Genomic DNA, 15,529 nt, shown 5'->3' on the forward strand with positions numbered 1-15,529 from the left:
GTTCACTTATGCCACGGCATCTGAATGTTTGATATTTGATATCTGTCCAGGGAGAGATAAAATGTTCTATTTGTCCGGCACATAATATTATTACGGCCGGAATTTAACAACACTGTTATAACGCACATGGAGGTGAAATAAGGTGTTTTTAACATTTTCCAAATGTGACTGACATTCCTGCAACGCTGGTATGTAAATAACAAATATCTAGGAAAAGTCAGTAAATGTGGATGATGTAGCTTGTTAGTAACTAAATGGGGAAAAAATACTAAACTTGGAAATATCTGTTCTTCTAGTGTTAATTTCACATGGATCATCAAATCATCATGCTCTGGTCTTGAAAGTACACTTGCAATCTGAGGGGACATTAGATGGTATACATGTGACAGGTCCATGGGCACCATTTTGTCCCCCTTTTGGTAAAGCAAGCATCTTCATGAAAGGAATGTTTATTGCAATCAAATGTTGTTCCAACAAATTCAATTTCTTCAGCTGTGGTGGAATGGGATCCAAAACCAAATTATTTGCAACACTTTCTGCAGGCATTCTTCCATCAATTAATTTTCTGTGACAGGTGTAACAAATCCACAGCGTACTATTAGGATCTCTACAGTCTTTTACACAGGTGATTTTACATTTGTAAAGGTACGTTTCAGTAATGCATTTACTGGCCAATGAAGCAATAGCATTCCCTCTTTTTCCATATTCATCTTTTTTACATTGTATGACTTGATGTTTAAACAATTGTCGATGGCATACGGAACACACATATTGGGGACCAGTGCTAACCTTTTCTTTGATTTCCTGAACATAGTCCTGAATGTAGTCCATTTGTTGTCTTTGTTTCTTTGATTCAATCCTTCTGCTAACATTGCACTGTTTCACATTTTTCTTGTGTTGTTCATCAGTGGCATATTTCTCTATGCTGCTCTTTTTCTTGCACGGTGTTGTTCATCAGTGGCATATTTCTCTATGCTTCCTTCTTTTACAGTTTTATTGTAGTTTTCATCTTCCTTCTTTTACAGTTTTATTGTAGTTTTCATCTTCATTGTATCTTTTAATTCCACTTTTAGTTTTTTCTATCTCGGAATTGTTTGTTGATTTCATATTGCTTCTTTTCTGTCAAGCTCACGTTGACTTGAACTCCTTGTCTGATGTGACTCTGAAGATTTATTGTATTTCTTGCAGAGTTTAGTGCATTGGTCAGTGTTGTGTTGCTTAACACATGTAGCTACTTCATAATGAGACTCGCTGCAGTGTTTTAGGTATATAGCTCTCTCAATTCTCTTTCCATTTGTTGTGGAATACTTCAACCACTTGTTGCGACTGTATGTGAAAAGATCAACTCCAAAGAGATCTGCAGCTGCTTGTATTTCCACCTCAGTTGCCCAGGTTTGAACATATTTCATCTGTGATGCTTTCACATAGTTTTCAACAGAGGAATATCCACGTCGGAGAATAGGAGCATACTTTGATGCGTTTGTTTCCATATGTTTAACCACAGCTAGTCGGATTTTTCTGTGATTACCTTCACTTCCACTAATGGAAAATGACAAAGCTCTGAAAAAGCAGTTACCATCACCCACAATAGCCTGTCTCACAAGGACCATTCATTGGGACATTCATTGGAAGTGGTTCTTGTGTATGAACATATTCAGTTGAGTTGTGCATGATGATAATTTTCAAAAAAAGTTTTTTTCTTTTGTTTTTTTTTTTTTGCTGCACAGTCAAAGGAGAGAATGTGAGACATGGGCTTTCAATTTCATTGACAAAAACAACTTAATCTGCACTTGGATTAGGCGTTGTTGGATTGCTCTTGGCACATGGATATTTCTTCATGCCAGTGTGGTGTTGTTCACCAGGACTGCTTTTGACACATGGATACTTCACAATTTCACTGTAAAGTGGCTGGCTTGGACATCTTTTGGCACATGGATGCTTTACCACTTCACTGTAAGGTGGATGACTTGGACTGCTTTTGACACACAGACTTTCTCCAGTCTTAAGTTTGTGGAGTTGAAGGTTATCACAGTCATTATGGCTGGAGGAGGCTTGATTTGTACTTTTAGTCTGGTACTCCTCTGCAAGCTTAGATGAAATTTCTCTAACTCCAGTCACTTTTTTCCACTTTCATTTAATGACTGTGCAAGATTATAAACATGGTTGTAAAGTGAACTAAAGTTATTATGGTATGCAAATATGCTTGTTCCAGAGTAATGTTGAACTCCAAATTCACTGAGATTTGGTATCATTGGGAGAAAAAGGTTGTAAGGTGTTACAGGTACAGATGATATAGCTGGAGGTTTCATGACAACACATGCGAGTGGTGAATATGGTCTCTGTGCCCCTCATAGTGATATACCCGGTAAGGTGATCTAATTTTAGAATCTGATTCTTCACTACTACGCCGATAGAGCGTATGGTAGTGGAATTTTGGTACACCTGTTCTGGGTGAATTAAAGGAAAAGAAACAAAGAACCCAATACATCCCACACATTCAGTCCCTGTGTACATCATAAAAGTCGTCAATAATTCGGCATACTTAATGTCTTTCATTTTTTAACACAATCCACCTGTGCAGGTCTAAAGATTCAATCAAATCATTTAGAACATGCCTCGGGGGTTTGCGCAGACGAAGGTCTAAAACCTCTTGTCTGGCAGCAGTAAACAGATCCTGAGCATATGTTCTGCAGGCTAAGGCACGCTCGATGGTACGGGTCTGATTGAATAATGAATGGCTGATGGCAAGAAGTGCCTGTGCTTCGGACCTTACGGCCTTAATGATATTCTCATTGCTATTAGTGAGGTGTTGGAAACCAGTGGCCACTTGATTTGCCAACCATGCTGAGTATTGAGATTGTTTTGTTATTTTATAGGTGTTTGCAATAGAGTTACCTGAACCGAAAGACCTGTAACCTCTCCAAACAAGTCTCACTTAGAGCGTACGGGTGGAATTTGAACGGCAAGGCTGCCTTTATAATCAGAAACTAAATCATCGAGCCGTGCCTGCAGCCATGCATATGTTTTGTCCTTTATATCACAATGGGTTACATAGGCTGACAGGATGTTCGAGATATTATAACTAACATGCGCCATTACAAGATTTACGTCATGTAATAAAGTTTTATTTACATTTCCCTTAATGAGACCACCAGGAGGGAGAGGGTAGGTCTTAGGACACTGCGTGGGCTTGTGATATCCGCAGGTGGTTAAATTAAAACAATGATGCAGAGTTCAAGTACAGTTCTGCGGACTGGTGTAAGTCTCCAGACTAGCCTCGCATCGCCCCACGCAGTATGTCCCCTCCTTCTGGCTGGTCCAGATGAAGGCTTTAAGTCCACTGCGGTCGTTAATAGAGGAGGAGGTTACATTGAAAATTAACTCTGTGTATCCTATGTGTGTTTGATTATGTGGCTCGGTATGGGTGCATCGATAGGTGCTCAGCTCTAGATCCATTGTGCGGTAGCAATTTTTTGGATCTAAGCCTTGGTTATTTTCATAATGTAGCAGATGTAAGCTGCCAGTGTCTGCGCCTGGGTACTCTGTAAGCTTGTACCAGGCTGTGGTGTTGGGTTGTGTGAATTTTATGGGCTGCAAAAATGTGTAGCCAGTTACTGTCCTGGATGGGAGATGGGTGGAACCTGACCTACAATTTTTGCGGCACAATTTGGTTCCGGTGCTACCCCGGGAGGTCATGTAACTGGTTCCCTCGGCGGTATGGTGATATGAGGTGTGGATGGCCCCTTAAAATATCGCCACACCCATCTCCCACATTTCAGACGATCGTTCAGGAGGATACGCTGCCCCAGCTACACACATGAGTCCCCGGACACCCTCCTGGTATCCGGCACCCATGGGATTGCTGCAGCAAGCCTAGAATGGGAAAGACACAAAGGAAACACAGTTAATTCTCTTCAGCACCTTTGAACAATTTACATTGGGACATGTGGTACCACTTTAGCTTCCCCCGGATGGTCACAGCTATTCAGCTGTTGCAGACAGCTTTCACTTCATATGGCCCTTGCCACCGGGGAGAAAAGGCGTCTTGCTTCACAAAGAATCGTACCATGATCATGTCCCCCTCTGTAAATTTAGTTTCAGAGGTGGAGTTAAACTGACGCTCATTCTGCAGGTCAGACTGCTGCTGTCTCAGCGCAGCTTGAGCATGCAGCATCACGAGCCGCTCCTGCAGTTGAGCCAGCTCCACCTGCTGTTTTATCCGCACCAGCGGTCCCAGGTCGGCAGGGGAAATTGCTGGGTCAATGGGCAGTTTCATCACCCTCCCGGTCATAAGCTCATATGGGCTAATGCCTGTAGCTTTGGAGGGTGTAGCCCTTAAGACGGTCAGGACGGTGGGCAGAGCCTCAATCCACCCATTCTGATGCTGTGCCATTTGTTTAGCAATGCCCTCTTTAATTGTGCGGTTCACCCGCTCAACCATTCTGGAGCTCTGTGGTCTGTAAGGGATATGAAATTTTTGCTTTATATTCAACATCTTGCACATGTCTTTAGTCACCTGGCCCGTGAAATGAGTCCCCTGATCAGATTCAATTTGCATCGGCGCTCCCCAGAGGGGGATAATCTGGTTCGCCAGCACTCGTGCAACAGTATTCGTGGTGTTATTGCGCGTGGGAATTGCTTCAACCCATTTGGAGAATTTATCAATGATCACGAGGCAATAGCGATACCCCCCCTTGGCACTGGGAAGCGGACCAATGAAGTTCATCCCCCTCCTCCCACAGCTCCTGCTGATATTGCTTGAGGTCAAAGGGAGTAACCTGAATCGCACTCACAGCAGGGCCCGATGAAGTCTCCTGCTGCCAGTCATCACTGCATGAAGCAGCTAATTTAGTTAGGTGATCAGCAATGTTGTTATTTTGTTCATGCACATCTGGATTTTTCGTAATGTGCGCTCACACTTAAATTACTGAAAGGGGAGCTTTGCGGTCCTGAGTCGCTTGCCATATCGCAGTAACAATATTAAAATGTTTTATCGACGCTCCGGCAGCCGTGAGGAACTTGTGCAGTTGCCACTGAGCCATGAAATCATGCACCACCCCGAACGCATAGCGGCTATCAGTATATACGCATAACGATTCGTGGTGGGCTTTAATGGCTTCTAGCAACGCGACAAGCTCAGCTTCCTGTGCTGACATCCTAGGAGACAACTTAAATAATAGCTTTTGGCTATTTTTTAGAGTCGTCCTGAGGGACCCAGACCGTAGATCCCGTATGAAATCGGCCCTCACTCCAGAACCGCGAGCCATCAATATACGCTCGGGTCTGACCAGGCAGTTCTACCTCACTAACCGGGCTTTGCACCTCTGGTCTCGGTTCACAGATGTGCGGCTGACCTATGTCCCCAAGCAGATGCGGCAGGATTCGGTTGTTTTCTACCGTGATCTCACGCGCCTGAATATCAGTTAGCCATCTTGCTAACCTGTGAGATGATACGCCTTTGATTTGGCCCTGCATCAGCATTCGAACCGGCGTGTGCATTGTGTGAACAACAACAGGTTGAAACCCCACAATAGGTTCTGTTGTTAACATCCAATGAACTGCAAGGACGTGCTGCGTACATGGGTCAAATCCCTGCTCGACTGGAGATTTTTTGCGACTGTAGTAGGCAATTGGACGCAACAACCCCCCATGCTCTTGAGCTAACATGCCACTAAGTGTATTTGTGTGCGCGTCCACCTGAATATGAAATGGTTTCGATGGATTAGGCAAACCTAATGCAGTTTCAGCAAAATCCGGGATGAAATCACGCAGATAATTTGCTGTTCCCAACACTTTTTGTAACACATTTAAAGTGTAGGGTCGGGGTAGTTCCGCAATACTTTTACGCCTGTCCTCCGTCAAAGCACGGTGATTAGCGGTTGAGCTGCACCGCTGAACAATACCTCTCATTTCGAGTTGTTTAACTATTTCATGTACCGCGGCCTCCACCTCTGGTTTAATGCGGTATTGCTTTTGGGGGGGAGGTGGATCCCCCTCAATGCCAACTTTGAAGTCCACAAGGTCACAATCATGTTCATGATTAGCCCAAACATCGCTATGTTTGCTAATCACTTTCTGGATGGGATCTGCAGTGGATATAGACATAATGCGGTTTCCCGGAGGGCGCTGTTTTGCAGCCCTTTCAGTTCTTATTTCAATTTCAGTTTTTCAAGACCATGAATCACAAATCCGTATTCCCGCATTATCTCCATGCCCAGTACAGTCCCTTCTCCATTACCCGGCAGATAGCAAAATGGCTCCTCTAACACTACCACTCCCAGATTAAGTTTAACGGGTTGTGTCCGAGTAGCTATCATGCGGCACCGGTATCGACTAAAACATTAACTAATCAGCCTCCAAGACTAGCTCGTATTTTAATCCGGTTTCCACTAGGAATAATGCTCCCGGGCGCGAGGGAGGCCACGCACCCCTATTGTGAATCCTCATAATTGGCAGCTAACGCTTGGAGCACACTATAGGGGTTGCTCACGGCTTTTTGGGTTTGCTCAGCTGAGCTTCGCTCGCTGGCCATCGGGTTGCTCTGCATTATTAGTTTTCCCAGCTCCTGCAGTATGCGTTTATCATTTTTGGATGCCTGCCTGGGAAGGCCCAATTTTTCTCGCAGCCTGAAGCACTGATCGAGGTTATGATTGGTTTTACGGCAGTATACGCATCCCGGCTGTAAGCTACCATTGCAATCTATTGCATCCTTCGCCCATTTCCCTTCGGCTACCCATTGAGCCGCAAAAACAGAGCGAGGCTTGCCTTGCTTTTGTAGTCGGTTCTCTATTTTTGAAGCCTATTCCACCAATGACCGGTAGGTATTCTCTGGTGGATCGGCTCCATTGGCTAATGCTTGCTGGATATGGGACCCCGCATTGTTTTTCAGGAGCTGCAACAGCACTTCCTGATCACGGTCCGCCTGCTCAAAGCTTGAGTGCTCTTTGAAAGATACCCACATTTTCTCGGCATACACTTCAAAGGCTTCCTTAGGTGCCTGCTTTATGTCGAGGATCTTATGCCACGCTGCATGTGTTGGGCCCCGCAATTGCAACAAAGCCTCCTTAAGCCGGTCATACACCTCATTGTCTAGCTCACCCTCCTGTTTAACCACAATCCTCCCCGATCGCAGTTCGTCCGGCATTTTAGACCTCAGCTCCACTGGGACCGTAAGGAGGATAATCTGCCATACGTCCCGAAGCTCTAAATTATATGCCGAGGCCTGCAACATTAGGTTGTCCCAGTATGGCTGGAATGGGCCTTTTCTAGGCATCATCCCTACAACCTCCTTGTGCCTAGAACATTCTTCGCAGGTTAACGGGCGGCTAATCAGGGTAACGGAGTCATCAGCATCCGTCATGGTTTTTAATGCGGCTATCCGCGCCGGCTTATGGAAACTTGTGCCCGTTCTATGACGAGTCATTACGGGGCTGCGCTGCCGAGGCTGCCTAGGCCCCTCAGGCCGGTTAGGGCAATAATAAAATTCACTCTCAGGCCTCTCAGAGACAAACGTACCCGGCCTGCTTGGGGTTGCAGAAGCCCGATTACGCACATTTCTGTATTTTCCCAAAGAAGAGATCCTCACAGGTTTTATCTCCTAGGGCTAATATATCCTCATCCTCGCTATCCTCAGGCATGCCACCACTGGCAGACTCAACTCCCCCTTTTCGAATGGCTGAGATAGAGGCTTGTTGCGGCAAAGTTGTATTGCCTAAGGCCTCGGCATAGGTTTTGCTCTTCTCAAGCTCCCTCTCCAGCTCGGCAATTCGCATTCGCAGAGCGTTACTCTGGATTTCCCAGTTCTGTTTGTCAAATGCAAAGGATTCTACCTCTGCTCGCAGTTTTCTTAACTCATATGAGCGCAATCTTTCCAACTCTCTAGTGCTAGTCACAGCTCTCACATTCGCTGATAACGCAGCTAGATTGTTTCGGCGCAACAGGTAAACAAGTACAGCAGGAAGTTTCCGATATTGGGATCTAAGTTGCAGCTGCCGACCCTCTGTCTGGTACCAACAAATTATTTCAGCGTTGCCCTAATTCAGGCTGACTCCTCTATCACGCACCCGAACGATGGCATTTTTAAAACACACGCCAAACATCTCCATTACCTCATGGTCTACACTGCCGCTATCGAATCCCTCACACTCCATGGTACTGCTAAAATTATTAAATCCCCAAACGGATTTCTACGTCTCCGGTCTATTAATTGGGTATGTTGACCCGTTCTACAAATGTGTCTGTATGGTGTTTTAGCTTTCCCTCAACACTTTCTAAAAAGTAGTAAATACTGTACTTACCACCGCAGCTGGAAGTAGAGCAGAACGACAGCGACGCCAAACCTAATATCAAAGGACAGTAGGACAGGAAGTTGTCGTCTCACGAAAGTAGTCACGTAGGCAAAAACCACAGACAGCAATCAGATCACGTCGGGGTCACCAAAATGTAGGCTCTGGGAACCTACATCAAGGAGGGAGAAAGTTCGGAGTGAAGGTTTATGCGGAATGTCTTCCTCTGTTGCTGTTGGAAAAAGGTTATTTTTTAAGCAGCCTGTGAGTACTATATCTATTTTCTACTATCCCCGCTGATCTTACTCGTTTTATCTGACTCCAAATTAAAAGTTATGTTCCAAATTAGAACTTAGGCTTGATTTAGAATGGAACTCAGTTCGTCTGAAGTTCTACATCGAGGGTCAACGCAGTTTCACCCGGTACGCACCGCGGATGCACCCGTAACGACAATTTAACTAGCTGTTTGCAGACGATGCAGCGGTTGTGAGATTTCCCTCATGGGGCGTATAACCTAATTAGGGTTCAGGGACTCCGAAAGGGCCAATATTAGTCATCCCAGGATCAACTTGGTTCTGCTGACGGTCCCGCCTTAACTGAAAACTTGGTGATCAAACAAGTCCAACGGGCAGTTCCCTAGTCATAATTGGGGGAAACCGACTTAGAGGGCTGTTACAAGAACGAAACATTGACTACATTGTGAGTTTGTAATCTTGTTGAAAATAAAAGATGTGAATCAAAACAAATAATGTCATTATTTGTTCAGGTATCATGACAGATCTTCTGAAATCTGTTTACTACCCACCCTCTAACGAGGGTTCTTTTGGTGGTAAAACACGTTTAAAAGAGGCTGTGTTCAAAGACATGGGTGTGCATGTCTGACAAACAAGTTTCTGAGCGGTTAGCCGGAGAGGATGCCTATATGCTTCACAAGCCTGCACGCATTAACTATAATAGGAACAGAGTGATAGTGCATGGTATCGACATTCAATTTCAAGCTGACCTGGGCTGCGTTTCCGAGTTTCGATGTACCTTAACGTTTTACGAAGGTTCCTAAGGTATACCTTTCAAAGGGAAACCGCTCTTTTACAAGTGTTTCCCAGACTATACCTTGACAGTTCCCTTAAGGGACACCTCAAAGGTACGTCGTAAGTTGGAGCTGGCCTTCACTGTGGTGTTGAAAAGTTTATCAATCGATGCCAAGCGAATCGATTGTCTCACTTGTAAAGGCTTATGAATGACGTTTTAATATAACAAGTGTTGTCATAATCATTTTACATCAATCTAATATTGCAGAACGGGAAGCTATGCCTACTAAAGATTATCTGCTAATCTCTTTAAGAGTCAAAATGAGACCTTGTGATAGTTTTAATCAATAAATGTAGGCTACAAAAGATAAAATAAAGAGCATCAATCGGGACATATGCTATAGTCTGGGACTTCTTGGAAGCCCAGGAAAAAGGATATAGGCTACATATTTGTGAATTATTTTGTTCTTATTGAAACAAAGGTCTAATTTTAATTTGTTTTTGTCAAACAATATATAGACAACTGTAGCAGCATATCCCGATTCCCGCTGACTTTTCTCTGCAGTGCAAAAATGATCGTAGATGAAAGGCAAAAGCGCGTCTGTGGAAATTGATAATGATTAATTCTATACCGCGTATGCAACGGCATTTTAACCTGGGTCAGTAGAGTAAAGAGGGTATTAAATGAAATATTGCCAAAGCATTTGATAGCCTATCATAATACTATAGACGGCTCACTTAAAGGAAGTAAAAGAAGGAACACAACGTGACGTTTCATTGCCGTGTTTTGTGTGATCACTGATTAGTGTAATTAATAGCAGGTGCATCCGATTACTAATTTAATTTATTACACACTGGGATTGGCTAATGCAGCCTACATATGAAGACAAGATGGCTGCAAAAGCAAGACGGCATAGAGGGGCGGTTTTCACGAAGGAGGAAATGCACGTCTTACTTGATGAAGTGCAAGAAAACAAGGGCGTCCTATTTAGTAATTTTAGGAGTAATGTTTCCAAAGCTTGCATGCCTCGTTGCCTTCTCGCTGTGGTTCTCCCCCCATCCCACACGACTCCCCCCCGACAGAAGCCGCACCAGAACACCTCGGATGCGAGGTGGAACGTCGAGGCAGAGAGTCGTGCGCTGCAGCTGCAGCGAAGACCTTCTCTGTTTGGAGAAGGAGAAGCTGGTGGTGCTGCGGGGCATCGAGGCGCAACTGGAGTTGTCCAACAACCTCCAGCGGGAGATGCTGGAAGTAAAAAAAAAAAAAAAAAGCAAAACTGGACATCCTGCAGAGGCAGTACGATTTGGCAGAGGCGCAGTTTCATAGGCCCTCCATATCTGTGCCCATCATTCTGCTGTAAGTCTAACATTTTTTGTGTCCTATTCATATTCTGCAATGTATTCCATTCAATTTCACTAATTAACTTTTCTTCCCTTGCAGATGAGACAAATCCATGACCACGTCCCCATTGATGAATTTTTTTTTTTTTTAAAGGAGCGATATACTATCTTTTTATTTTGTTCCTTTAATAAAACATGCTCCTTTTTGGAAACCTTAACCTGGGATTCTGTTGCTAGGGAATAGTTTAGACCCAAGTGTATGTCGTGTCAGTTATTGCATTATCAAACATTGAAATAGGAAATAAAATTGTCTGTTTAGAATGTTTTATGTTAAGATGATACCGTTCTTAAGCCATGTGCTTGGAGAATATCACTGTGGGTAACCGCGTGCGAACTTTGATTAGCTGGTTTAAGTTTTGGTAGGCTAATTATAGCATTTTAATTTGATGGGTCCACACTGATAACAGTGGGCTCATTGTGGGGAGAAATGGGGTTGACTGAAGGGAGTTTGGATGGTGGGTTTATTGCTGGAATGGGAGTTTGGATGGTGTGTGGGTGACTGGTGCTGGACATGGACCGTTTAGTGACTGCAAAGTGGAGAAAAAACAAAGGAGTCCAACTTCAGCCAAAAATATTGATTATATTTTGCCTGGCCTGAAAACCGGCATTATATAGTGCTGCACGATTTTCAGGAGGAGGGTTGTCACTTTCATCGTCATCATCCTCATTATCTTCCGGAGGCAACGTGCTCGTGCACGCACAGCAATGTTGTACAGCATTGCTGTTACGACGATGACGGCACAGCACTTTGTGGGATTGAACTTCAGCCCTCCCGCCGACCGATGAATGCAGCGGAACCGGTGTTTCCTACGGCCAATGGTGCATTCAACGAGGCCCCTGGTGCGAATGTGGGCATTGTTGAAATCCTGCTCAGCTTGTGTTACAGGATTCACCACTGGTGTCATCAGGTAGGTTCGGAGGGGGTAGCCACTGTCTCCAAGGTAAAAACCCCTGCCGAACACTCCCCTGGCAGCATTCTGCCCCACAGCTGAGTCGGCCCGGATGTAGCTGTCATGTGTGCTGCCTGGCCACTTCGCAACAATGTCCACAATGAGCCCATTGTGGTCCACCACCACTTGGGTGTTGATGCTGGAATACCCCTTCCGGCAGATGAAGATCTGGTCGTCCATGGGTTGGACACAAGGATTAGGGTCCCATCCACCAGTCCAATCACCTGGGGAATGCCAGCCACAGTGTGAAAACCCTGGTGTGCCTGCTGTATCTCCTCTCTCCTTGCAGGCATCTTGATGTATGCTTGGGCATGACGTACAAGGATGTTGGTCACGGCCTCCACACTCCGTGATACGGAAGCCTTGCTGAGCCCATTTCTGTCTCCCACCAGCTCCAGAAAACTGCCCACTGCATAAAACCGCAAAGCTGCAAGGAGCTGGACCTCAGGGCTGAGGGTGAAGTTGCAATGGGTGGCCCTTGAAATGTGCTGGGACACAATTTCAAGTAGTTGGAGTATTTCCACCCGATGGCAGTCAGTATTTAGTCAGGATGGCACTGTCTGAGAGGACATCAAGTAGATTAAAGTTGGTCCTTATAAAATGATTCACATAAACCAATTGGCTACACGAACGGTGACGCCTTTGGTTCAGAGCAACAATACGCTGTAATGCAGCCATAATGTGGTCTAACTCAGCCCGATAATGATCGCCTAAATATAGCGGGTACCGCCCACTTGATTAGTTTCCAGCTGTCCTCATTAAATTTATCAATTTGCCTAATATCTGTCAAATATAGGCTTGTAGTAGCAGGGTACAGGCTACTGTAGCCTAACCAGATAGTCAGAAAATCCATATCCTCAGTTAGCTCCACTACGTATAAATTTAAACTTATTTTTTTCACAAATTGGATTAGTATTATGGATAGGCCCTATACTTAATTACCATCATGATGGGAACAGACAGTTTTTATCTGTGGATGTCTGTCATTTTTCTGTGACTCATTCTGTATCTGAGTGTTTTGTCAGAGTGATTGTTATTTGGGGTGCTTTAACTGTGCGCTCTCTCTCATGCCTCTTGGCGCATGGAGAGCTGTTTTCTGTCCTACTCTGCTCTATGCTGGACTGTTACAGTGCATAACCAGATATTAAATGGTAGAGTTTATGAATTATTCAGTATATTATACAGTTTATACACGGTGAAAGGTATGAGCATGACATACAGTATGTAAAGTTGAAAGTATTCTTCTGTTTTTTATTGGAGCATGGGTTCATGTAGTATGGTAATCGACTTCTGAGCTGTAAAAAAGCAAACCACTACCAGCAACACACATGTAAAACAATTTATGTAAACAAAGACAAGATCTTGATCACATTTGTACAACGTATTTATTCTTTTATCTCAAGTGTATTGGAAATTGGTTCATGATCTGAGTAGTAGTTTTCAAGGATATATTTTTGCAGTCAGTTTGTGGAGTCAATCTTATGTAAATTTGATCAAGGCATCTACCGTCCATGTGTGTGGATATAGAGGGGACTATTGCTGGATGGAAGTGATGGTTTTCTAATAGTTTTTTGACTGAATGATTTGGGTTGTTTCTTTGGCAGAAGTTCATATCTCCCATTACAATGTGAGCTTTTGAATAGTCTTGGATGAAGTTGGACAAGGTGTTTAACCCTCTGGGGTCAAGAGCTCCGCCGGCGGAGGTCGACAAGATGAAATTAACTTTCGTTTCTATTTGGATGATTAACTTCATGTGCTGTTATCATACAGACGCAACAAAAACTTTGACAGAAACCTTAGAATCGCGACTTTCCAATGCTCCCATTGGCAAATACTATAAATTAATTAGATCATGTATGCTTCGCTAAACTTTACTCATTACTATGTGAATTTCGCTCAGCAGGAAGTCCGCCCAAATCGCATTCACATGTTAACAACATTATAATTACTCTGCATAGAAGGAGACTAAAGGAGGGGCGATGTGAGATCCATGTGAGAAATGCCAAGTCTGCGAAAGCGGGATAGAATGTCACAGAGTGTCGCCTAATTCACTTCTTTTGAGGTGAACATTTCGTTTAATTTTGGAAAATGGTCCATCCGGAAGCCGACACTGATGAAGAGCGGTGTCATTTCGAACAGCGAACTGATCCAGCTGAGGATCAACTTCATGCGTAAGTATATTTCTTATGATCATATTGGTAAATATGTGTACTGTATTGCAACGTATCTGTGTGTTTGTAGGAATATCCAGCAATGTGCGCGTTTGTAAATTCCCACACTACGAACGATTCGAACTATTGCATCTCAAAATTATAGGCTAGGCTCTCTGCGTCTGGTTGTGTTAGAAGTATCAGGTAGACTGTATGTTTTTCGATCATATTCATAATAAATAGCTCATGCCTGGCGTGTAGTGGCGTGGCTAGGATTCTAAAACTGATGTCCTTGCACAATCGATATTAGCATACTCTAAGTAAGTTCGGGAAATAGCAATAAAATAACCACTTGGCTAAACAGACCTAGCTTAGTTCAGATTGAGGCATTGTTATTGATGAGTTGCGTGTAGTTTAGTTGGAATATCAGTGTTTATTTAGTTAAGCTAATGTTTTTTCGTTGATAGCTTGCATTATTTGTAAATGTGTGCTGTATTACATTCTCTGTGTTTTTAGGAATATTCGCTAATATGCGCACTTGTAAATTCCCACACTACAAATGATTCTAACTATTGCTTCTCAAAATTATAGGCTACCTCTCTGCGTCTGGTTGTGTTTGTTTGGTTCTTTGTTTGTATATGATGTCACATTTCATAAATTTTGTTTTCATTAGTTAGTGGTTTGTCCCTTTTTTGTAAAGCACATTTAATTTTCACCTGTTGAAGGAAGTGTGCTATATAAATAAAGTTTGATTTGATTTCACATTTCCTAACAATTTTGTTTTTATTATATTTGCAGAGATGTTGATCAGGAAACACGGCCTAGTTCACCACTAGCTTAGAGGCCAGGCAGACGTTGCAAGAGTACACCAGTCTCATCTCATCTTCTAAGCAGTTTACTTCAATAAATGTTCTAAAATCAAAAGTTGTCTTTGTTTCTGTCTTCTAAATGGCTCACTGAGTCTTTGTCTTAGTAGTGGGGAGGCATGCGGCCAGGTGTGAATAGCCTACTTAGCTGGCAGGTATTCCTACCCAATGCATATTCATTACAGAAAGGTCATTTGCCCTCCCATTCTCACCTGGTGTTGAAAAATAGTAGTCACAACACTAACTTTTAGCAATTTATTTTATATTTCTCATTGGATTTGCTAAAATATTTTGTCATCTTTTGGTACCCAAGACCTTGAAGAACACATTTCAGTGACCAAAAGTCTTATTCACAATTGTTTAGTGTGTTTTATTACAACATTCCTGTGCATGTTCAAAACTACTGTTTACAGTTTGTGTGTTTTTAGAGCAGTTTACAATCCACACATTATTATGACCTACTTACTGCTGCCATATTGTTGTAGCTGAGTTTGTGCTGAAAACAAAGATATGAAACACTTTGGAATCACTGTATATAAAGTTGATGAAATTTACACAAATGTCAGAGCATCGCACAATCACCAGTGTGCCTCGTTTTACCCTTAGACCCCAGAGAGTTAAGAAATGTATATTAGCATCTGTGGATCTATACACATAGGTTACAATCAGGACATTTGAGGTAATGGAGGTTATTTGGAATTTGTCTTCTGTACCTTGGTTTAACAAGACAAAATCTGGAGGAAAGTAGGTTGCAATGCCTTTTCCACAGCATCATCATTGAAGTATGGTTATTTGTTGTTTAGTGTATAACATTCTGTGGGATTTACAGTGTCTTGTTAACCAAATGTG

At 43.3% G+C, this 15,529-nt stretch overlaps 1 pseudogene; it reads right to left on the reverse strand.

The window, feature by feature from the left end:
* Positions 1–2,232: 2,232 nt before the first annotated feature.
* LOC135256143 (uncharacterized) lies at positions 2,233–4,687 on the reverse strand (annotated as a pseudogene).
* Between the last annotated feature and the right edge of the window lie 10,842 nt (positions 4,688–15,529).

This window comes from Anguilla rostrata, chromosome 5 (genome assembly GCF_018555375.3).
Source record: "Anguilla rostrata isolate EN2019 chromosome 5, ASM1855537v3, whole genome shotgun sequence".
NCBI classification, from domain to species: domain Eukaryota; kingdom Metazoa; phylum Chordata; class Actinopteri; order Anguilliformes; family Anguillidae; genus Anguilla; species Anguilla rostrata.